The 21,450-nt window shown below is 39.4% G+C and overlaps 1 long non-coding RNA gene across 1 annotated transcript in view; it reads right to left on the reverse strand.

Moving 5' to 3' along the window:
- Positions 1 to 200: 200 nt before the first annotated feature.
- Positions 201 to 21,450, reverse strand: part of LOC103182629 — a 92,419-nt gene continuing 71,169 nt past the window's right edge. Inside the window, exons 3-6 of the long non-coding RNA XR_488336.2 lie at positions 5,281 to 5,410; positions 4,841 to 4,918; positions 3,587 to 3,663; positions 201 to 1,876 (exon numbers count right to left, since the gene is read on the reverse strand). This is a non-coding gene — a long non-coding RNA (uncharacterized LOC103182629). The remainder of the gene's footprint in view (positions 1,877 to 3,586; positions 3,664 to 4,840; positions 4,919 to 5,280; positions 5,411 to 21,450) is intronic.

Raw genomic sequence — 21,450 nt, forward strand, 5'->3', positions numbered from 1 at the left:
AAAAGCACTCCAACCCTCATAGACCGAGCCAAAGATCTGTTTAAGACTATAATGGTAACAAATACATTCACAGGCACTTCCCAATGACAGGGATAGAGTTTAACACAAAATCAACACATTAAGTTCCCAAGGCTCTGAGATCTGCTGATTTGTAGAGCAACACTGCCCTCTGTTGAGGACTTGAATGGGAAGATGCTTTAACAGCAGGCAAAAGTTTTTATTACATTACATAGCTTGATAGCATTACACAGCAACACTCGCCGGGTGCCGCGACCGACTGCCTGCAGCTCCGCACTTGGTCTTGCTGTCTACAATTGAACTGGTACCAGACTGGGTCAGTGAGGTGGAGTGTGCATCCTTGTTATTATACGCTAAGAATAAGTGGAATTTCAGGCCTTCAGATTCGACACATTTCACATTGAACATCTCTTGTAAAAGCGATTGGCGCAATGAACCTTAAACCATCTTGCCATATATATGGGGGAGGCCCACATCATCCCTTGGGATTAATGGCCTCTTTATAATGCTGCAAGCAAAGTGCTATTGCTTCCAGAGACAGAGCACTGTGGAAAGGTGAGGCCTGATTTATGCACTCTGCCTCTCATAAAGTCAGCCCGGGGCTGACGAGACAATCAATAAAAGAATAGCACCCGATCGCAGAGTTCTGCGTACGCACAAGTTTAATAACATTAAAAAATGGTCACTTGAAAGCAGACCACACAAAAACTTTTAAGGGACTATTTGGAAGCAGAGCCAGATTCACAGCCTTGTGTTTACAGTGCTCGTGTGCCAATCAAAGTGCTACTAAAACCGCCTCCTCTGGATGGACTTGGCTCAGGGATCGGGATGATTCACTTGTGAACAGTGCTGCCCAACCCTACTTTATACTGCATGTTTTGTGAATTCATGCTGATTCATCGTGAAACTATAAACACACCATAAAACATTCAAACTATGGGTATCTCTGAAGGCAATAAATAAAACATCCGAAAGACGAAGCCAAATTCTCAGTGTGAATGGCTGTACTGACAACTGAAAATTGTGAGCTAATGTGGAAACTTCTAATTTTCCTAGCAGAAACTTTCTTCCTGCACATGCAATTGGTGATGGATGGTTAATAATCTACTGTAGGGTTACCTCAGGGTCAGGCCAGGGGCACACAGGAAGAAAGCTTCATCTACAGTGCGCTTGAACTCAAGGGAACCTAGACAGGGATGGAGAATGGAGTGGGAAAGGAACTGGATGGGGGAAGAGGAGAGGATATGAAGAAATTAGTGGGAGCCATCACTGATTGAGTGGGGAGAGATTTAATGGGGTTCAACATTCAAATGAAGGGAGAGAGAGAAAGAGAGAGGGAAAAGAATGAGGGACTAAGAGAGAGAGTGAGAACAACAATAAGAGAATGAGACATACAGAAAGAGAGCAAAGGAGCAAGAGTAGGAAAAAATGAAACAATGAGAGAGTGATTGAAAAAGTAAAAGACTAAAACGAAAGAGATATTGAGCTTTATGATTCCAATCATTGACAGACAGATTCCAATACATTGTATTCCCCATTATTCTCCTTCACTGTTACTTGCACATAAATGTTCCTCAGTGCAAGCTGAACAGTAAATAACTTATTTATTCCTCATTAGTACTTTCATCTGGCAAGTCAGGAATCAATATGAGGCATATTATTAGCCGCAGGACATTCTTATGGACCATCAGTCTCCCAATTTCTGGTTAATTATCCAAAGATAAATCAGCCTCTTGGCGTCCAATATGAGAAGTTACCTGGGTTACCACCAGTTTCTCTTCTCTTTCCCTCATTGCTCTGGTTACCAACTGAGCTACAGCACAGATATTTGTTTCCTTCAGCACAGGGTGACCATGCACTGGAAGAGAGAATAAAAAATAAAAATAAAGACAATGCAAATTTCTAATTCAACAACGGTAACAGGTTACATTTACATTTATTTATAAAATATGGCCAGTGTGTACTATACACTGTGGCCATAGTGTGTCCTATATGGAGTCCTGTAGCTCAGTGGTTAGAGCACTCGCTTTGCAAGTGAGAGACCTGAGTTCAATTCCAGGCAGGGCGAAACCTTGGGCAAGTTTCCTTACTCCACACGCCTAATAATAATCCCTCCAAAAAACAAAACAATAATAAATTGGTCATTTTCAATTTACGACTGTTTGTGGGACACTGCTGTGCGCAATTGGCTGCCGAGTTCGCCCACAAATATAGTCAATTCACTTTACAGTGTGTTCTGTGAAGCACTTTGGGACGTTCTCCCGACGTGAAAAGTGCTATATCAAATGCAAGGATTATTATTATTATTATTATTATATAGTGTGTTCCACCTGGGTACCGACAAACAGGATTTTGTTTTAACATCTCACATAATAATAATAATTTGGTCACTCAATCCACCACTGTTTGTGGGACACTGCTGTGTGCAATTGACTGCATTTTGCCTACAAAATATTCAGTTAATTCACTTTACAGTATATTCTGTGAAGCGCTTTGAGATATCTCGAAGATGTGATGAGGCGCTATATCAAATGCAATCATTATTATTATTATACGAAGGACAGCACAATGGAAATGCCAGTTAATCATAGCAGTGCCTCAGCTAACTCAGAACAAACTAGGCATCAAACAATGAATGTTCCTAAGTATATGGATAAACTATTCAATGAACAAGTCACCTTTGAGTCAGAAGGTTGAGGATTCAAGTCCACTGTTTGGACTTTGAACACAGATGTCTAGGCTGACACTCCAATGCAGTACAGGGGGTGTGCTACATTCATTCAAATGGGATGGTAAATGTAGGTTCTGTCTGCCTGTTTAGGTAAATGTTAAAGATCCCATAGCACTATTCAAAAAGAGAAGAGAGATTCTCCTGGTGAATTTTCCAAATATCCCTAAATGAAATTGTTCATTAGCTTGGCTGTTTGAGGAATATTACCATCTGCAAATTGGCTGCCACATTCACTGTCAAAATACAAACAGTCTACTGCTTTACAGTATTTGCATGAAGCACTCTAAGACATCTCAACAAAGTGATAAGGCACTATATCAAATGCAAGGCTAATTACGATTATGAACTAAGTGTTTGCAGAAATGTGATGATTTAATCATTAAGAAATCTGTTGAGAAATATTGGGATGATACTTGCAATTCATTATCAAATCTGCTAAAATACTGAAGACAACCCACCACTCCCCTCCCAATTTTGATATAGTAGTTTGATCTGAAGATTTTAGCATTATCATTGCAGCCTGTAGTGTTTCACAAGTTGCTGATTTAAGTTGTGTTGAGTGAAGTCAGTGTTCTGAGAAACTACAATGAAACTTACTCTACATCATAGAATTAATGGTAGCAGTTGTGGCAATAACATTGCCAGACTGCCTTCACACACTGCCATACAATTCAAGTCAGATGGGGCTGGATGATTCAGCCAGTCTAACATTGAGCTGGAAATTGCTGATTTTAAACAGATGATTTGAGAATGCTATTTAAAACTGTTAAAACTATTTTTATCCCAATGCAAATGAGAATATATATGATGAGTTAATTACTTGTCTTCAAAGCTCACCTTAAGATCAATCTTTTCCATCATGTTTTCAGTCACCTTCCTTGCCCTCCAGTTCCCCCCTTCTCCTTCAAACTTGGCTACCATTTAAGCAACAAAAGAAGACATGTGAGGTGTTACATAAATGTGAATTGTTGTCTGAAACAAAAAATCATTAAAAAATTTGTGAACCCTTAGTTCCCTTTCCCAGACTTCACTAACGTTTTCTGGTTCAAGCTAAGTTTTGTAATCATGCAGAATTCATTTTCACTGAAACAAGCACTAAAAAAAANCTTAGATTAAATAGGGAAGTTAGAAGAAATTTCTTCACACAGAGTAGTGGGAATGTGGAGCATGCTACCGCAAGGAGTTGTTGAGGCAAATAGCATAGACGTTATGTCCATTAAATGTATGAAATTGCATTGGAACACTTATTTTAAAACTGCATAATAGTAAAGTACCATTTGTTGAATTAAACTCATACCTCTAACAAGGTGATAATGACTCTTTTAAAATCCCCTAAAGCAATATCCTTTACCAAGTCATCTTTATACTATATAGAAAATATTTACAAAGAAAATGTGACTATTACTCCCAGTTAACAGGATTTTTTCAAAAAAATCACTTTGAAATTGTTAAAAATAGGAATTAAAGCTAAAAGAGAAGAGATCTTCAAAGGAAACACTGAAGTATTGGAAGAGGCGGGAAAAGGGAAAGAGGGCTTGGAATATTTCCTCCTTCAGTGCTGAAATTCATTTGGATCTATGTGAGATTGAAAATGTTTTTGACAGTACAGAAATAGACTATTCTAATCCTACTACCTACCCATAGTAACATCAAGCAATTTCTCAAATCAGTGACAGGATTCTGGCCTCAATCACTCTTCCTGGTAACCAATTCCAGTCATTAGGTAGCCTCTATATAAATAAATACTTGCTTGAATCCATTCTGAAATTGCATTTCACAAACTTGGGCCCTCAACTTATCAAATGTGTTGCAGTTTATCACAGTTGAGTTTCAAAACAAATGGAACTTGTTTTGGGTGAGGTCTGAAAGAGCATTGAAAGCAATATAAAAAGGTAAATATTCAAGAGGTATTGCTTGGTCTAATTTACCCAACAAGTGAATAAACCCATCTGAAGAAACAAAGCATTTTGAACACAAATAGAAGTTCTAAATGAATTTTCAAGTCCGAATGTCTTATATAGCTGTAGAAAAGTAGAACGGACTCGAACATTATATCTGGAGTATGACCCTCTGTAGAACAATGCACAGTACCTGCTTGGTAAGCTTCCTTTATTTCTCTTATTTGTTGGTTGTTTCTTGAAACAAGAATTCCAGTCAGCATATCTTCAACTGTACCAGGTCCATAAGAAGAAGAAAAAAATCGCTTTGGATTATTTTATCATTGAAATCTTTACCAGAAGTAAAGTTTAGTTTCAGCATCCTGGAGCAGGCAGAGGAGGAGAGAAAAGGCTGGGATGGATACTATCCCCCAAAGCGGCACAACTTCCAACATTATCTGTCAAAGTTCAAATATGAATAGTAGTCATTGGCAGTATAATCAAATGTATAGCACGTAACCTGTGCCTATTGAACTCTAGCCCTGGAGAAGGGGAGAGAAGGAAAAAAAACAAAAAAAACTTTTTATATTACAGGCCTCAAAGCAAATTCACTCCTGTTTTCAGTAACTAACCATTAAAAAAATACTAATCTACCTTGAGGTGCCTGCAATTGAACCTCTTCAGCCACTGGATACTTCATTGGCCACTGGTAGTCGCTGTTGCCATTCTCAGGTGATGCAAGCATAATTACATACATTCATAAAACCCCTGGGATTAAGTTTTTCTGAAAAGGAAAAGAATGCAAGCAAAGTTAGCTGAATTCAGATGCAGCCCTCAGCTTTCTCTAGCACCATTATAGAATAAGATAATGGGTGATCAGAATTTTTTCATAAGATTTCACCTATACATGTATGAAACAACCCCTGGATATCCCAGGGGTTTTGAATATAAAAATTACAGCTGGACTATGAGCAATGCTTAGTGTAACCAGTATATCCTGTGAAGCGCTTTGAAATGTCTCGACAACATGATAAGGCGTTATATCAAATACAAGCATTATTATTATTATCTATTTTGATGCTGGTTACACTAAGCATTGCTCCTAGTCCAGCTGCAATTTTTGTGTATTTTTGTAGGCAAAACGCAGCAGCCAATTGCAATTGCACACAGCAATGTTCCACAAACAGCCGTGGAGTGAGTGACCAATTTTATTTGGGGGAATTGTTGGCCAGGACATTCTTGCTAGGGGATGTCAGCACTCAGTAGTTTAAGGGTGCTTCAAGCCCCATGTCAGGACATTGTGTAAGTCTGCCGCAGAGGTTCTGTCCTTTAGATGATACAGAAGCTTTGGATTTGAAGCGCTAATACATGATCTTCAATTATAATAGGCTAACTTCATGAAAACTTTTACTTAACGGATGCATCACTTAACCAATGAGCCTTACATTTGACCTCTTTAGAAAACAAAATCCTCTTATAATTTTTTTAAAACTGTCAACATGAACAGGTTTTATTTTCCATAATTATTGCGCCTTGTCACTTAAGAAGTTTAAATATGCTCTTGTTTTTGCACAAATGTACTGTTTCTCCCCTCACAGCTAGTACAGGCTTATGTTTGTCATGAGATCTGTGTAATTGAATAGTAACACTACATACACCCAAGAAGATGAGAACTACATCATTTACTGGTTTTGAAAATAAATAATAATGACCATTATTCTATGCATGAATCCTATTGTAAGCACAAATAACCAAATCCTCATACATTTTCTAACAAGTATATTATCATCCTAGTGTGTCAGCAGGTTACTTTAGACTGGGTGGGGTAGGAGCGTTATTTTATTTTCAGGGGGTTCCCTAGTATGGGATCATTAAGGTCAATTATAGCACAACTGTTGCTGTTGGCCCAAATGAGATTAATTAACTTTGCAGTAACCTAGCATCAAATACTTTCAATATTCGAGTGAATGTAAAAGCCATAGCACATTGGACCTCAAACCATTACTGTGCATATTAGTATCAGTGACAGTGCAGAGGTTTGGAAGAAGGTCATATTCATAGAGAACAAAGGGAAATATTTTGACAAAGTTAGTGTATTGATTCATATACAACAGCGTGGTCCAACAGGTGGCCCGCGGGCAGCATGTGGCCCAGCGGATGATTTTATCTGGCCCCCAATTATTTTCAACATTCCAACTTCCATTCCCTCCCTCCCTCTCTCCCTCCCTCCCTGGTGAATGTCCTACCAGGGCAGTGGCAGGAGCTGGCAGTTTGGGAGACACAGCACGGAGGTGACAATAATACCAGCCGTTGCTGCAGTGCGTACCGGAGCCGAGAGGAAAACAAGCGTGTGTCCTTATCCAACCACTTTCTTAGTGAACCTCATGGCTGATTGGGAGAGAAAGAGAGATTGAGAGATGGGAAGAGGGAGTGAGGGGGGACAGAGAGTGAGAGGGACAGAGAGGGAGGAGAGATGGGGACTAAGTAGTAAAACATGTTTTCAATATGCTGTAATTTTTCTTTTGAATCCTGAGTAATATGGAGGTATCTGGACAGTACAGATAACTAAAATCATACTACCAAGTGACACAGCCTCCTACTCACTTGAATTGGGAGGTTGGGAGGCCGGGGTGAAGTGGGGGTTGGTTGGAAGGGAGGTCTGTCAGCTCTTGACAGGGCTACTAGGTAAAACGTTATGCCAGAAACAGGAGATGTCTCAGGGACATAATGAGGAAATAAAAATCCTTGCATTTGATTTCCAAGAGACATCTCAAGACGCTTCACAGGATACACTGTAAAGTGTGTATTTTGTGGGTGACATGACAGCTAATGAGTGTCACCACACTTTACAATACAATCCTGCACAATGCTTTGAGTTATAAATCTTTTCAACTTCAGGATAATGATTGGATGTATATCCACCTGGCTGGCTGTAGGAACTCTTCTCTTCATTCCACGGTTGTTTCAAATGTTTGCACTTAGGTAATTTGATCAAAGTATACATACTAGACTTAAGAGTTTGTCAAAACAGAGAATTCCTGGAAAACCTGTTGCCTTGTTTGGTGTGATCGTCACTTGCAGTATTGAGCATTCACCAAGTGAAACCCATCTACTTTTAAGAAGTGTAAATTACTACTTGGATGAGAAATTAATACAACTAACGGTTGAACATTTGTCTTTTAAACACAATTTTAGTTCCTGCTCTGAAAACAGAGGAAATTACTTTGACTCCTATCTGCACTGTTATGTGTAGACTACTTATTACTTACTGTTTAAACATATAACTTGTGAATAACAGAGCAGTACAAGATTAAGCAAATGACAAAAATGAATGAAGTTCAGCCCAATAAAATTGCTTACATGACAATTTATCAAAAATAAATATAATGTAAATCAAAAGTTGCAGTTTCCCCATATATATATGTGTATGCACTGAATGTTACTGAGATTTGCAAACTATCCTCCAAGTTAAATTCATCATTTAAATTCATCATTGTGGAGTCCTGTAGCTCAGTGGCTAGAGCACTCGCTTTGCAAGCGAGAGACCTGAGTTCAATTCCAGGCAGGGCGAAACCTTGGGCAAGTTTCCTCACTCCACACACCTAATAATAATCCCTCCAAAACCAAAAACAATAATAAATTGGTCATTTTCAATCTACGACTGTTTGTGGGACACTGCTGTGCGCAATTGGCTGCCGTGTTCGCCCACAAATATACAGTCAATTCACTTTACAGTGTGTTCTGTGAAACGCTTTGGGACGTCCTCCCGACGTGAAAAGCGCTATATCAAATGCAAGAATTATTATTATTATTATTATTATCATTTAATACACAGATGTTTGCAGGAGATTTCCCTCACTGTCCAGCGCCTTGGAATGTCCTCCTGATGTGAAAGGTATTATACAGATGTAATGTTGTTGTGCTCAAATTGGCTGCCCCGTTTGGCTACAAACACAGTCATTAAACTTTACAGTAAAATCACGTGAAGAGCTTTCAGATGTTTTGACCACACGAGAAGGCACAATATCACATGAAGGATTATTATTATTATTATTAATATTATTATTATTATTATTATGACAGTCAATTGTGGGACTACACAGCTATAAATGGGACCACAAAAACACTTTGTTACAATAAGTTTGTAATAGATTCTACTTCTCAGAAGCTTGCTTTCATTTCAAACAATTTTTTAAAAAAAGCTAAGGATATCTTGGTTTCGGAGGGATCCATCATAAAAACTTTGTTGTTATTACAAAGATGAAACTCTGTGTTGAGAGAAGAAACCACCGGAACGGGGCGATTAATCTGTTGGAATACTATGGAATGCAATGGGAACAAGGAACCTTGACAGAAAGAGAAAGATAATTTAAATTTACATTTCACAGAACTTTCAAAAGCATTTCTTTCTGCAGATTTGGAGGTTATAAATAAATGCAGCAATAAGAGATAAAACAACAAATGCTTTTGAAACTACAAATCTTTCTAAAATAACACTTTGCATCTGGCTATTCCACTGGTACAATACAGTACTGTTACATTTAGAATATAAAACATATTGAAACTACCAGTTTTTGAATTTGGTCTACTTCTCCCTATATTTACTCTTTGGTTAGGGCTTAATGTATAGTTTGGGGTCCAGAGCTATGGGATTTATTTGTGTATAGTATGAGCACACAAAGAGTCGATCATACTGTTTTGCTCTCTCTTCCGCTTTCCAATCTTTGTATGGACTGTTTTAAGAGGTCCGAAACACTATATAAATCATAGAATCATGGAATTATACAGCACAGAAAGAGGCCATTCGGTCCATTGTGTCTGTGCCAGCTTTTTGATAAGACCTATCCAAATCAATCCCACTCCCCTATTCTTTTCGCATAGCCCTGCAAACTTGTCCTCCCCAAATGCAAATTTATTTTAATGCTATTACTTCAAAATGTTTATTTTCTCCAGCTACAATATTGAAGCCATTTCTTCCTTGTTTTCAAGATGATGCTTGACAAAGAAGATTCAATGTAATGGAGAGTGGAGAGTTGGATTAGTATATGTGACTGCTGTGGAGAAAAACTTCAATGGAGACTTGATGAGCTAAACAACCTGAGCTGTGTGATTCTATAGCCTTAAATGAGGACTGTACATCTTAAAATTGACACTTTATTGCTATTTGTAATGTGTATTTGTCTACAAATACATAAGATCCTTGCTTTGAGAAATCTTGGCAGCATGATAAGGTGCTGTATCAAATGCAAGGATTATTGTTACGTGATGCTAGAATGAAGCAGCTTTGGTCCCGTAGTATAACCACAGAATGAAAGTGATTTTTGAAGGGTAAAAAGATAAGTGTGGCACGAGCAATTGAGTCTATGTAAAAATTAATATTATGACCAATATTTCTTTGACTAATATAATTTTATTAGTCTGGATTAGGCTGAATGATCTTATACATTAGAATACATCAGAATATTCAGCACAGAAACAGGCCATTCGACCCAACTGGTCTATGCCGGTGTTTATGCTCCACATGAGCCTCCTCCTGCCCTTCCTCACTAAGCCTTCAAGCATATCCTTGTATTCCTTTCTCCCTCATGTACCTATCTAGCTTCCCCTTAAATACATTATGCTATTTGCCTCAACAACTCCTTGTGTAGCATGTTCTACATTCCCACTACTCTCTGTGTGAAAAATTTCTTCTAACTTCCCTATTTGATCTATTTGTGACATATTGATGTCCCTGGTTTTGGTCTCCCCCACATAGGGAAGAAAACATCTTCCCTATGTCTATCCTATCAAAATCTTTCATCATTTTAAAGACCTCTATCAGGTCACTTTTAAGAGAAAAGAGCATGTTCAGCCTTTCCTCATACGTATAACTTCTCAGTTCTGGGATCATCCTTGTGAATCTCCTTTGCACCCTCTCCAATGCCTTTACATCCCTTCTTTAATTTGGGGACCAGAACTGCACACAGTATTCTAAGTGTAGTCTAACCACGGTTCTATAGCAGTTTACCATAACTTCCCTGCTTTTCATTTTTATCCCTCTAGAAAGGAACCCCACTGCCTGGTTTGCTTCTTTTTATGGCCTTATTAACCTGCGTTGCTACTTTCAGTGAATTGTGGATGTGTACCCCTAGATCCCTTTGCTCCTCTACCCCATTTAGGTTTTTATTTTCCAGAATGTATGTGACTTCCTTATTCCTTCTACCAAAATGTACTATCTCACACTTTTCTACATTGAAATGTATTTGCCATTTAAATGCTCACTCAGCAAGTTTATTAATGTCTTGCTTTAATTTGTTGCAGTCTTCCTCTGTATTAATTACTCTCCCCAATTTGGTGTCGTCCGCAAATTTTGAAATTGTACTGCTGATTCCCAAATCCAAATCATTAATGTATATTGTAAACAACTGTGGTCCCAATACCGATCCTTGTAGAATACCACTGCACACCCCTTGCCAGTCTGAGTAGTTACCCTTTACCCCTACTCTCTGTTTTCTGTTTTGTAGCCAGCTTACTATCCATTCTGCTATTTTTCCCCTGACTCCACATCCTCTGACCTTATTCATTAGTCTATTATGTGGTGCCTTATCGATCGCCTTTTGGAAATCCAAATATATTACATATATTACATATATTACATCTACCGCATTACCCTTGTCTCCTCTTTCTGTTAACCCTTCAAAGAATTCAATGAGGTTGGTCAAGCATGACCTTCCTTTTTGAAATTCATGCTGACTATTCTTTATGTTTTCCGTTTCCAGATATTTTTCTATTACCTCCTTCAGTAAGGATTCCATTATCTTTCCTACCACCGATGTTAAGCTGACAGGTCTTTAGTTCCCTGGGCTTGTTCTATCTCCCTTTTTAAATATAGGTATAACATTCGCTCTCCTCCAGTCCTCTGGCATTACTCCCTTTTCTAATGAGTTATTATACATGTGTAATAGTGCCTCTGCTATCTCTTCCCTCGATTTTTTAATATACACCGATGCAATCCATCTGGACCAGGGGTTTTATCCTCTCTGAGTTTCATTAGTATTTCGATTACATCTCCCCTTTGTATCTTAAATGTATTTATATTATTTTTGATCTCTTCTTCTACTGTCATGTCCACCTGATCCGTCTCCCTGGTGAATACTGAGGCTAAGTAATTATTTAATATTTCTACCATTTTGATCTCGCGGCCTGTGAGCTTATTTTGTCCATCCCTCAGTGGCCCTATTCCTATTTTGATTTTTCTTTTGTTATTTATACGTCTGTAGAATATTTTACTATTTCTTTTTATATTCCTTGATAATTTAATTTCATAATTCCTCTTTGCCTTCCTAATTTGTTTTGACTATTTTCCTGACTTCTTCGTTTTCTTTTTTGTCATGCTCTCCCTTGTTGTTTACGTACTTAGTGAGAGTGATCTTCAATCGATCCTTCTTATACATCCTACTTATTAAACTTAGGTCTAAAGTGGAGTCCTGTAGCTCAGTAGTTAGAGCACTTGCATTGCAAATGAGATACCTGAGTTTGATTCCCGGCAGGGCGAAACCATGGGCAGGTTTCCTTACTCCACACGCCTAATAATAATCCCTCAAGAAAAAAAATTATAATAATTTGGTCACTTCAATCCACAACTGCTTATGGAACACTGCTGTGCGCAATTGGATGCCGCATTTCGCTCACAAATATACAGTCAATTCACTTTACAGTCTATTCTGTGAAGCGCTTTGAGACGTCTAGAAGATGTGAAAAGCGGTATATCAAACCAAGGATTATTATTATTATTATATCATTATTATTACATTGCCTGGAGCATGTGCGTGTGGTGGGGGTGGGGGGTGGGGGGAGTTGTCATGGGACCATAAGAGTTCCAGAAGTTCTTTGATGATGTGATTCTTTTCTAAAGCTTTACACTGGGATATGCTTCCTTTTAAGACGTCCTCATCTAAGCCTGTAATATATTTTAAGAAAAACAAAATGCTTAACAGAAGCATAATCTGATAAGAAATATAATAAGTCTGATAAGAAAAGAAGGCAAATTCAACCTTATCCTATTTATATGTATTCAAATTAGCTGTACTGTATTTACTTTCATATTGTAATTATGCATAGCAGCTTCTACTGAGACTGCATCTTCCTTGATCTTAGCAAAAACATTTAGCATTACATCCAACATTTCACCCACATAACGCAGAGTCAACACTTGACAGTGTGAAGCCTCGGTGAGGTGATAAGGTGCTGCATCAAATGCAAGGAATATTATTATGATTGTTAACACATTTTAAAAGGAAATTAATACCGACAACGTATAAAGTATAATATTTTCTCGCATAGATTACCTCATCAACCTATTTATTTTCAAAGAATATGACTTGATGGATTCATAGTCTATGAGTTTGTATGGTAAAACTTTTGGACTTGGAACATGCCAGCATTATAATAATAATAATAATAATCCTTGCATTTTGATATAGCGTTTTTCACGTCGGGAGGACATCCCAAAGCCCTTCACAGAACACACTGTAAAGTGAATTGACTGTATATTTGTGGGTGAACGCGGCAGCCAATTGCGCACAGCAATGTCCCACAAACAGTCGTAGATTGAAAATGACCAATTTATTATTGTTTTTGGTTTTTGGAGGGATTATTATTAGGTGTGTGGAGTATGGAAACTTGCCCAAGGTTTCGCCCTGCCTGGAATTGAACTCAGGTCTCTCGCTTGCAAAGCGAGTGCTCTAACCACTGAGCTACAGGACTCCACATTGGATTTATACCTGAAAAGGCTTTGTCTAAATACTCCAGTAAAAGTTCAGTCAAGGACCAGAATATAACTCCTTGAAAGGATGGTCAAAAGTATGGCCAACTCGGAAGGTTGAGGTGGACCTTAAAGGAGGCGAGGGAAGAGATGAGTTCAAGGGGCTGCAGGATTGAGTTCCAGAGATACAATGAAAGCCCAAACACAGATGGTGGGACAAGTATAGCGGGAAATGTGAATTAGGCTGGTTCATGCTGAGCAGAGGCAGAAGTTAAGTTGGTAGGGTTTGAGGAAGTCGCTGAGATAGGGTAAATCCATGGAGGGTTGAAAGGTGAGGACAAGGATCTTGAACTCCATCCACTGGGGATGAGGAGTTAGTAGAGCCGAGTAAAGATGGGGATTAGAGGCTTGCCTAATGTGGGATAGGACATGAACTCCAGAAGTTTCGATAGCCTGTAGTGTGAGGAGGGAAGTGTTGGATAGTCTGGCAAACAGAGTTTGTGTAATCTAGCTGGGATGTAATGAATGTGTGGATTAGGCCCAAAGGGAGAGGCGGTTGTGGAGACGCGCAATGTTACAGAGGTTGGGAATGATGAGTGGGTCAGAGCATGAATGTAAGGTTTAAAGGACAGTTGAAAGTCAAAAAAGAGAGTAAGGTTCTTCACAGACTCTGCAAGGTGTAGTTTGATGCTGCCAATGACTGAGATGAGAAGGTGTTAATGGGAGTTAAGCAAGAGAGCCTCTGCCTTATTCAGCTAAAGAAATGCCCTCTTCACTGGTCTCTCCAGCTCCACCATACCCAGGATCCAGCTGATCCAAAACTCTGCCACCCACATACTCACCCATACTAAACTCCGTACCCCCATCACACCAGTTCTAGCCAGGCTTCACTGGCTCCCTATAGTCGAATGGATCGATTTCAAAATCCTCACATTCATTTTCAGAACCTTCATGCCCTGGCACCTCCCTACCTCTCCGACCTGGTTAACCCCCAACCCACAATTTGCTGCCTCCGTTCAACTGGCTCCGGCCTTCTTCATGACCCTCATGCCCTCCATGCCATCATTGGTGGCCGCTCTTTCAGCCACTATGCCACAAAACTCTGGAACACTATCCCTCCGCCTTGCCGCTTCCTTCCCCATCTTCAAGTCACACCTGAAGACCTTCTTCTTCGACTGTGCCTATGCTCACCTCCCCCTCCCCCCGGCTCAATGTCATGTTCCGCAATGTCATCCAGAACTCTGCAGCCCATGTCATCGACCGCACCAGGCTCCATGACCCTATCACCCTGATCCTCGTCTGACTCCACTGGCTTCCCATCACACAGAGGATACTGTTCAAGATCCCAGTCCCCACCTTCAAAGCCCTCCATGGCCTCACTCCCCTCCACCTCTCTGACCTCATAACCCTTTACCATCCTGCTCACTCCCTCCACTCAGCAGGCTCCGGCCTACTTCATGTCCCCCTCCTCGCCCGTCCCACCTTTGGAGGGCAGGTCTTCTGCCACAGTGCCCTCACCCTCTGGAACTTTATCCCGCAGTCCCTCTGCCTCGCCCCCTCCCTGGCCTCTTTCAAGACCCATCTCAAGACTATTCTCTTCGACCGTGCTTTCGATCACCCTGCTTGCCCCCCTGCCTTCCAAACTCCCCAATCCCGACGCCCAGCTCGGGTCCAAAACGCTGACTTCCAGTGCCTTGGGATGTTCTCCTAGCGTGAAAGGAGCTATACAAATGGAATTTTGTTGTTGTTGTTGGCCACGTGTTTCTGTCATTAATTACCCTCTGTGTAAAGAAAAACAAAGTTTCCTTGTATCTGTCCTGAAATATAGTGTCCTTCACACATCTGAGAGCGTACCAAAAGGTATCAACTTGCAAATTTCAATCTAAAAAACTGTGTGAACTTACAAACTAGCTCTCCACTACAATTGGGCATGTTTCATTCATTGCCCATGGAACAGCTGAAAAAGGAAAGACAGCAGCAGAAGGCTGTAATGGGGCATTCAAGAACAAAATAACATTGAAACTTCTCTGAAGTCAAAACAAACAACTGCACTCCTCTTTACGTTCTCAGAAATTTTTTTATTCACAGTTTGGTTAACATTTTGACAGTTGCTATTATATGTAATACCCTTTCAGTTGCTGTTTTTTTTTCAAGTTAACCTGTTTTTGGTTTGTGTAAATGCCAAGCCAACTATCTGTAGACAGTGTTATTGAATTCCTAGTCTATGAGTTGGTTGGGTAATACATTTGGATTTAGAAATATTAACTGTGTATGGGTAAAGTTTGCAAATGAATTTTATTATGTACATTTGAAGTCCACATCAGGCTCCAAATCAGGGATTGGATATTTCTTTTCCAGTGTTCATCTGACGAGGAGGAACCTCCAAAGAGGTTAAGGGAATTTTAATACCATCCAAAAGAGAGGCAAGCATCTGCTTCTTAAACTCCACACCTCCAATTAGTGGAACTATCGCTCAATAGGAAGGTCTGTGTGCCTTAGCTGGGGACAGGAAGACAGTGGCAATGCTCTCATGCATTTCATACTGAGCTGTGCTGCCCACCAGGAAACTTGCAGGGAATTCCTGGTACCTGCCATCCATCTAGTAAGGGCTCAAACCCACACTTGTTGGATGTCAAACAACCAACTAGTGACTATTCTCTTTGTAGGCGAGGTATGAAGGGTCTCCTTGGAGCTGAACTGGCTCCAAGGTGGCATATTTGGCAGAATGTCGGAATCAAGCCAGCCCTCTGTGGCGGTCTCAGTAGTCCAGTTCCTGAGCCAGGCAGGTCTGCAGTACTCCCGGGCAGTCCTGATGACAGCTCAGCCAGCCTCACTTATCGGCAGGACCTGGAAGAGCAGACCAATAATTGGGGATAGGGAGTCATCCCCCACTCATCTCAAGCATGCCAGACAGTACTAATAATGGCAAGCTATGTGATTTTAGCTGGTTAGACTCCAGCAGTACCCAACACACACTCTAGGTCCCCGAGCCTTGGCTCCTGCCAACCTGCAACTAATACTTTCAGAATTCGCTGACAACATACTCAGAATCTCAATGTAGGGCTTGAATCCAGACCTTCTGACATACAACAATAACTTTTATCTAGTGCCTTCATGTAAGATAATGTTTCACAGTGGCAGGTCAGTCATCAGGTAGGTGATAGTAATACTAACTGAGCCAGGCTGATGCCTTAAATTTTATGTTACATTATGTTATTGATGTCTGAAAAGAATTCCAGTTAGGCAACGCACCCTATTTCTTGTGCCATTATATCATTTACAATTATAAGATTCACTAAAGATAAATTCAAGTCAAACAATAAATCGTTAATATAACTGAACAAGGTTGTTTATTTATTGCAGGTTTAGAAACTCAGTTTCCAAGAACTCCAGTGCTCCAACCTCATGGTTTACAGTTTTTAGATTTTATGAGCTAGTTTTACCCTGCTGGCAGGTTGCCATCAGTTTGAGACGAGCTTGCGATCTAAGGTTAAGATAATTGCTTCCAAATGTGAGAGAAGCATTCACTTCTTCCAAAACTGTCAGCCTTTTTCATGCAGGTATTATCATTCTGAACAAAGAAAGTTTTTTTAAGCTTTTGTGTGAAAGTATGTTGTTCTTTTCTGTGTTAATCCTCAATGCTCCTGCAAAAGAAAGCGGGTTGTGCTGAGTTACAAGCAAACAATGAACGCGAGTAATCTCCTTATTCTGTCAGGCTAATTTGCAGGTTAACTAATTCAGAGCTCACCATTAACTTTATTGAGAACATTCTCTTCAAAATCAGACCAAACTGTGGCCTGACTTATGGGGCACCACAATGTTTTATTTTTAAATGCTCACAATTAAATAAATCTCAGGTTTCACACTAGTCTCCGATTACAATACCGAGAATAGGGATATTTACTAAGCATTAGCTTTGTAGTTTGGGATTTGGTACATTTACAGCACTGAATACCAATGAGTATGTGTGTGCGTGAGTGAGGGGTGGGGTGGTGTTGGGGTAGGGAAAGCAGGAGAGAGTGGCATTGCACTAGGTTGCTTGTGCCGCACAGAAACACAAATGCAGAGTTGGTGGGCCAAAAGGCCTGTTTCTGTGCTCCAGCATTGGAGATGTTATGATTATCATTTTAGAAACTTCTGTAAGTCCTCTATTAGCCAGCCCTTTGTGGTATTCTCGGTAGTCTGGTTCCTGAGCCAGGCAGGTCTGCAGTATTCCAGGGCATTATAATGAGTACTCCTAAAAATAACATTATTGGAAAAGAGAGTTATCTTCTTGTCCCTCTAAAAGTCATTGCATCTGGCCCCTTGACAAATTGTGTCTTGTAAGTTCTGTGAATTCCTCTTTCCACTCTCTTCCAACCCAATGGCTCAGTTTTTAGCCGATGTATTTTTCTTGCTTTTCTCCAGTTTCTCGAATCTTCACAATCATGCCAAAATAATCCTCTCCATTGTTCTCTTCAATTCTACCATTTTGACTGACATCATCATTTATCTCTGTCAATGTTTTTCAGATCCTCAATTCACTGAACTCAAATAAAGCCTCTGGACCTGATGGCATTCCTCCTATTATTAGTTTCAACAGATGCCTTTATGTCTTCCATCCTCAACTTACTTTTTTCTTGAATATTTACTGCTTGGACACATTGATTCTATTCCCAAGATCTTTCTACCAGCTGCCCTATTGCTCTTAGATCTGTACCGCCAAACATTATAAAACTGCTCTTCATCTTTTCCTTCAAGTTCAAGCATACTCTATGATCCTCAGCATGGTGTCAGCATTGCTATTCCACTTGTTCCTTATGTTATGCTCTCTGGATAACTGCTCCTGAACACTTTGTTCGTGCATTTATCATTACCTTTGACAAATCCAAAGAAATTAAGAGCATCTGCGAGTATATACTTCAAAACAAGATACCATCTTCCACCAAAGTCATAAGCATTTAGTTTCCTCTCAAAGGGTGCTTTGTTTGTACGATACCCAATGGCTCATCCTCCGACTCTTTATCCATCAACTCAGGGATTACTCTGCCTATTGTTCAGCTTGATACCATTCTAGACTAATGTCTCCATTCTAACGTCATCCACCTTCTTCAGATCTCATGCCTTCAGCCACAACCTTTATTCCTTTGATAGTACAATTGATAAATCACTAAACCTTGATCTTACTTACATTATTTGAAAGGTAAACTAAAATCAGTTCCTCAGATTTGATCGGAGAAAAATAATCCCTGGGTTGAGAAAGATCAAATTTCCTGTTCGTTATAAATCAACTCTAGAAAATCAGTATTCAACAAATAAAATAGGTTTGAAATCCTTCCAGAGGCTAGAATCTACAATAATAATTACCTCACCTCAGGGAGGAATAAAAGAATGTGGTGATTCAGGTCGGAAAGCAATATTCCAATTCCTGGGAGGTGGGTCCTGCCACCTAGTAGCCATTTCCTTCAACATAAATTAACATAAGGAAAGCTTTAAAACTTTACCACACATTTTCTCCCTCCCTTTCTATCTTTAGCGTAATGTATTACAAGTATTCTTGAATGCAAAAATGTTTTTCTTCCTCTCCCATTATGTATTCTTTCAAAATAATAGAAAATCTTTATGTAATACTTTCTCTACATTCAATTTATAATAATAAATAATCCTTGCATTTGATGTAGTACCTTATTGTCATTGAAAGCACTTCATAAGATTTTTTCGAAAGTGCAATGGCTGCATATTTTTAGAGAAATGAATATACTTCAGTTTAATTTATAAATGTTGCCTTATTTTATAAATAGGAAATTAATAAATGTTCTTACAATAGGAAATAGATCTTCTAATTTTGATAGGCATCTTTGTTGATTTTCTTTGGACACTCTCCATTGCTTCAATGTCCTTTGAAGTAGGTTGTCTGCTTACTTTGGCAATACTGTGATACAGTCACTTTTATTGAAACAAAGTTAATGGACAAAATAAAATATGCCTTTAAAGATTATAGCCCACCCTGCAAAAAGAACAAAGTCTAAAAGTTAATGTAGAAGTATGTTTGGCACATATAACAATGATGAGGCATGTCTGGATCTAGAACAATTCCTTTTATTGTTACATTTTCTGGACCAAATGTTCTAGTCTTACTTAGAGACAGAATTCCACCAGGGACATAAGTAGGATAAGTAATATTACCTCCACATATATTTTCTGTGCTCTTCTAAAATATTTGTTTTGATAATCACTGAAAATTACTGTAATGCTACCTGCTTGACCTAGAGTTGTTGTCTGTAAGGTGAGTAATATAGAAAATGGAAGGTGATCATGTGTTGGTGACGTTTACATGGAATCCTAGAAAAGTGATTTTAATATTCCAAGACAGAACTGGTGACTCGTTGATGTCATCACATCACTGATTGTGTCTGCCACTAAAAGTTAGAAGGCAATGCTGCAGTATAATTCTTTGTAAACAGTCAATATTCTGAGGTGGCAACATGGGGTGAAAAATTGTGTATGTGATAGGATAACATTGACTAAAATTGGGATGAAAACAGTTGATCATAATTGACTGGTTATAGAGCTGACCACTCCTTCCACCCCCCCCCCCCCCCCCCCCCCCCCCCGCTCCGTGCCCCAACACACACAACATTTCTGCAGTGATTTGGATCTGAAGCTGGTGAGAAGGTTTCAGTTGCAAAAGCGCCAGCAGCTGCCATTAATGCAACCGACACAGAATCTTTTGTTGCACTAAAATGCCATTTATGTTGACATAGAGTTCAGAGGGTTGAAGTTGAGGGCTGAAGAAAAATAGGTTGATTTAAGTGGGTGTTCTGGTGCACATGTACTTTGACATAGCTATGGCATCTCTAAATAAATAAATAATAATGAATAATTATTGCATTTGATACAGTGCCTCAACACAGCATTGAGAAATCTCGAAGTGCTTTACAGCATATATTGCAAAGTGGATTGGCTGCATATTGTGTGGGCAAAATGTGACAGTTTGGGCATAGCAGTGTCCCACTAAACAGCCATGGAGTGAGCGAACAAGTGTATTTGGGAAATGTTGGCCAGGATACTGGAAAAACTCCCTTCTCTTTTCGAATAGTGCCATGGCATCTTTAACATCCACCTGAACAAGCAGGTGGGACCTTGGTTTAACATGTCATCCGAAGATCAGTACCTCCAACAATGCAACCCACCCCAGAATTGCCTTGGAGCATCAGCTTAAAAACTATGTGATTCCAAGTCCCAATGTGTAGCTTGAATCCACAACCTTCTGATTCAGAGATGAGAGTGCTATCAACTGCACCAAGCTGACACATTTGTAAATACGTGCAGTTGAAAGGAATGAATGTTACAAGTTTCTCCTTGAATTCTTTAGACTATTAATAACGAATGAGAAATAATTATTTTATTGGAGGTTTGAGCACAGCAGCATCTATTTAGTCAAGGTGATAACTGTGTCCCAAATGCGTAAGAAGTTCTGGTATGCTTTGTTAAATGAAAATAGATGAATCTGAGATTAAATCTGATACAATACTCTTGTGGGCTTTACCATATTCCTTGGTTCATGTTTTCCATAACCTGAGTCCCAAAATTCCACCTAGTCTTAGCCTTCAAAAATATTTTGTCCTGAAATTTAATTGTAGATTCAGTCTTAATTTGGAAATTAGTTTCTTTTCAAGAACTACATAAAAACAACTTCTGCCTATTACTCCAGGATCATCCAGGATCATTTTGGATACTAAAGACTATCCCAGGCCCATAACAGTAATTGTTGCCTCCTCTCAGCAAACAGAGATCAAACAAAATATTGGCTTCCCAATCATAGGGTGAGCTTTCAGCCATTCTGCTTGTGTTTCTGGAAATCCAACCCACAGCACCTTTCATCTTACCCTGTCCCTCTCTGCCTTAAGACCTATCTCTTTAATCACACTTTCAGCCACCTTTCCCTGCCCCCTTGCTTCTCCCTGTCCCGCAAGATAGATCTTTCAGTCAGCTTTAAGCAATCCTCCCAATGTGAATTGTAAATAGAAAATGTTACTCCAAATTGAGACTACATTTAAGAATGTTCCACAATCCTGCATAATGTTAACAGTGTAAGACAA

The sequence above is a fragment of the Callorhinchus milii genome, unplaced genomic scaffold (assembly GCF_018977255.1).
Source record: "Callorhinchus milii isolate IMCB2004 unplaced genomic scaffold, IMCB_Cmil_1.0 Scaffold2, whole genome shotgun sequence".
NCBI lineage: Eukaryota > Metazoa > Chordata > Chondrichthyes > Chimaeriformes > Callorhinchidae > Callorhinchus > Callorhinchus milii.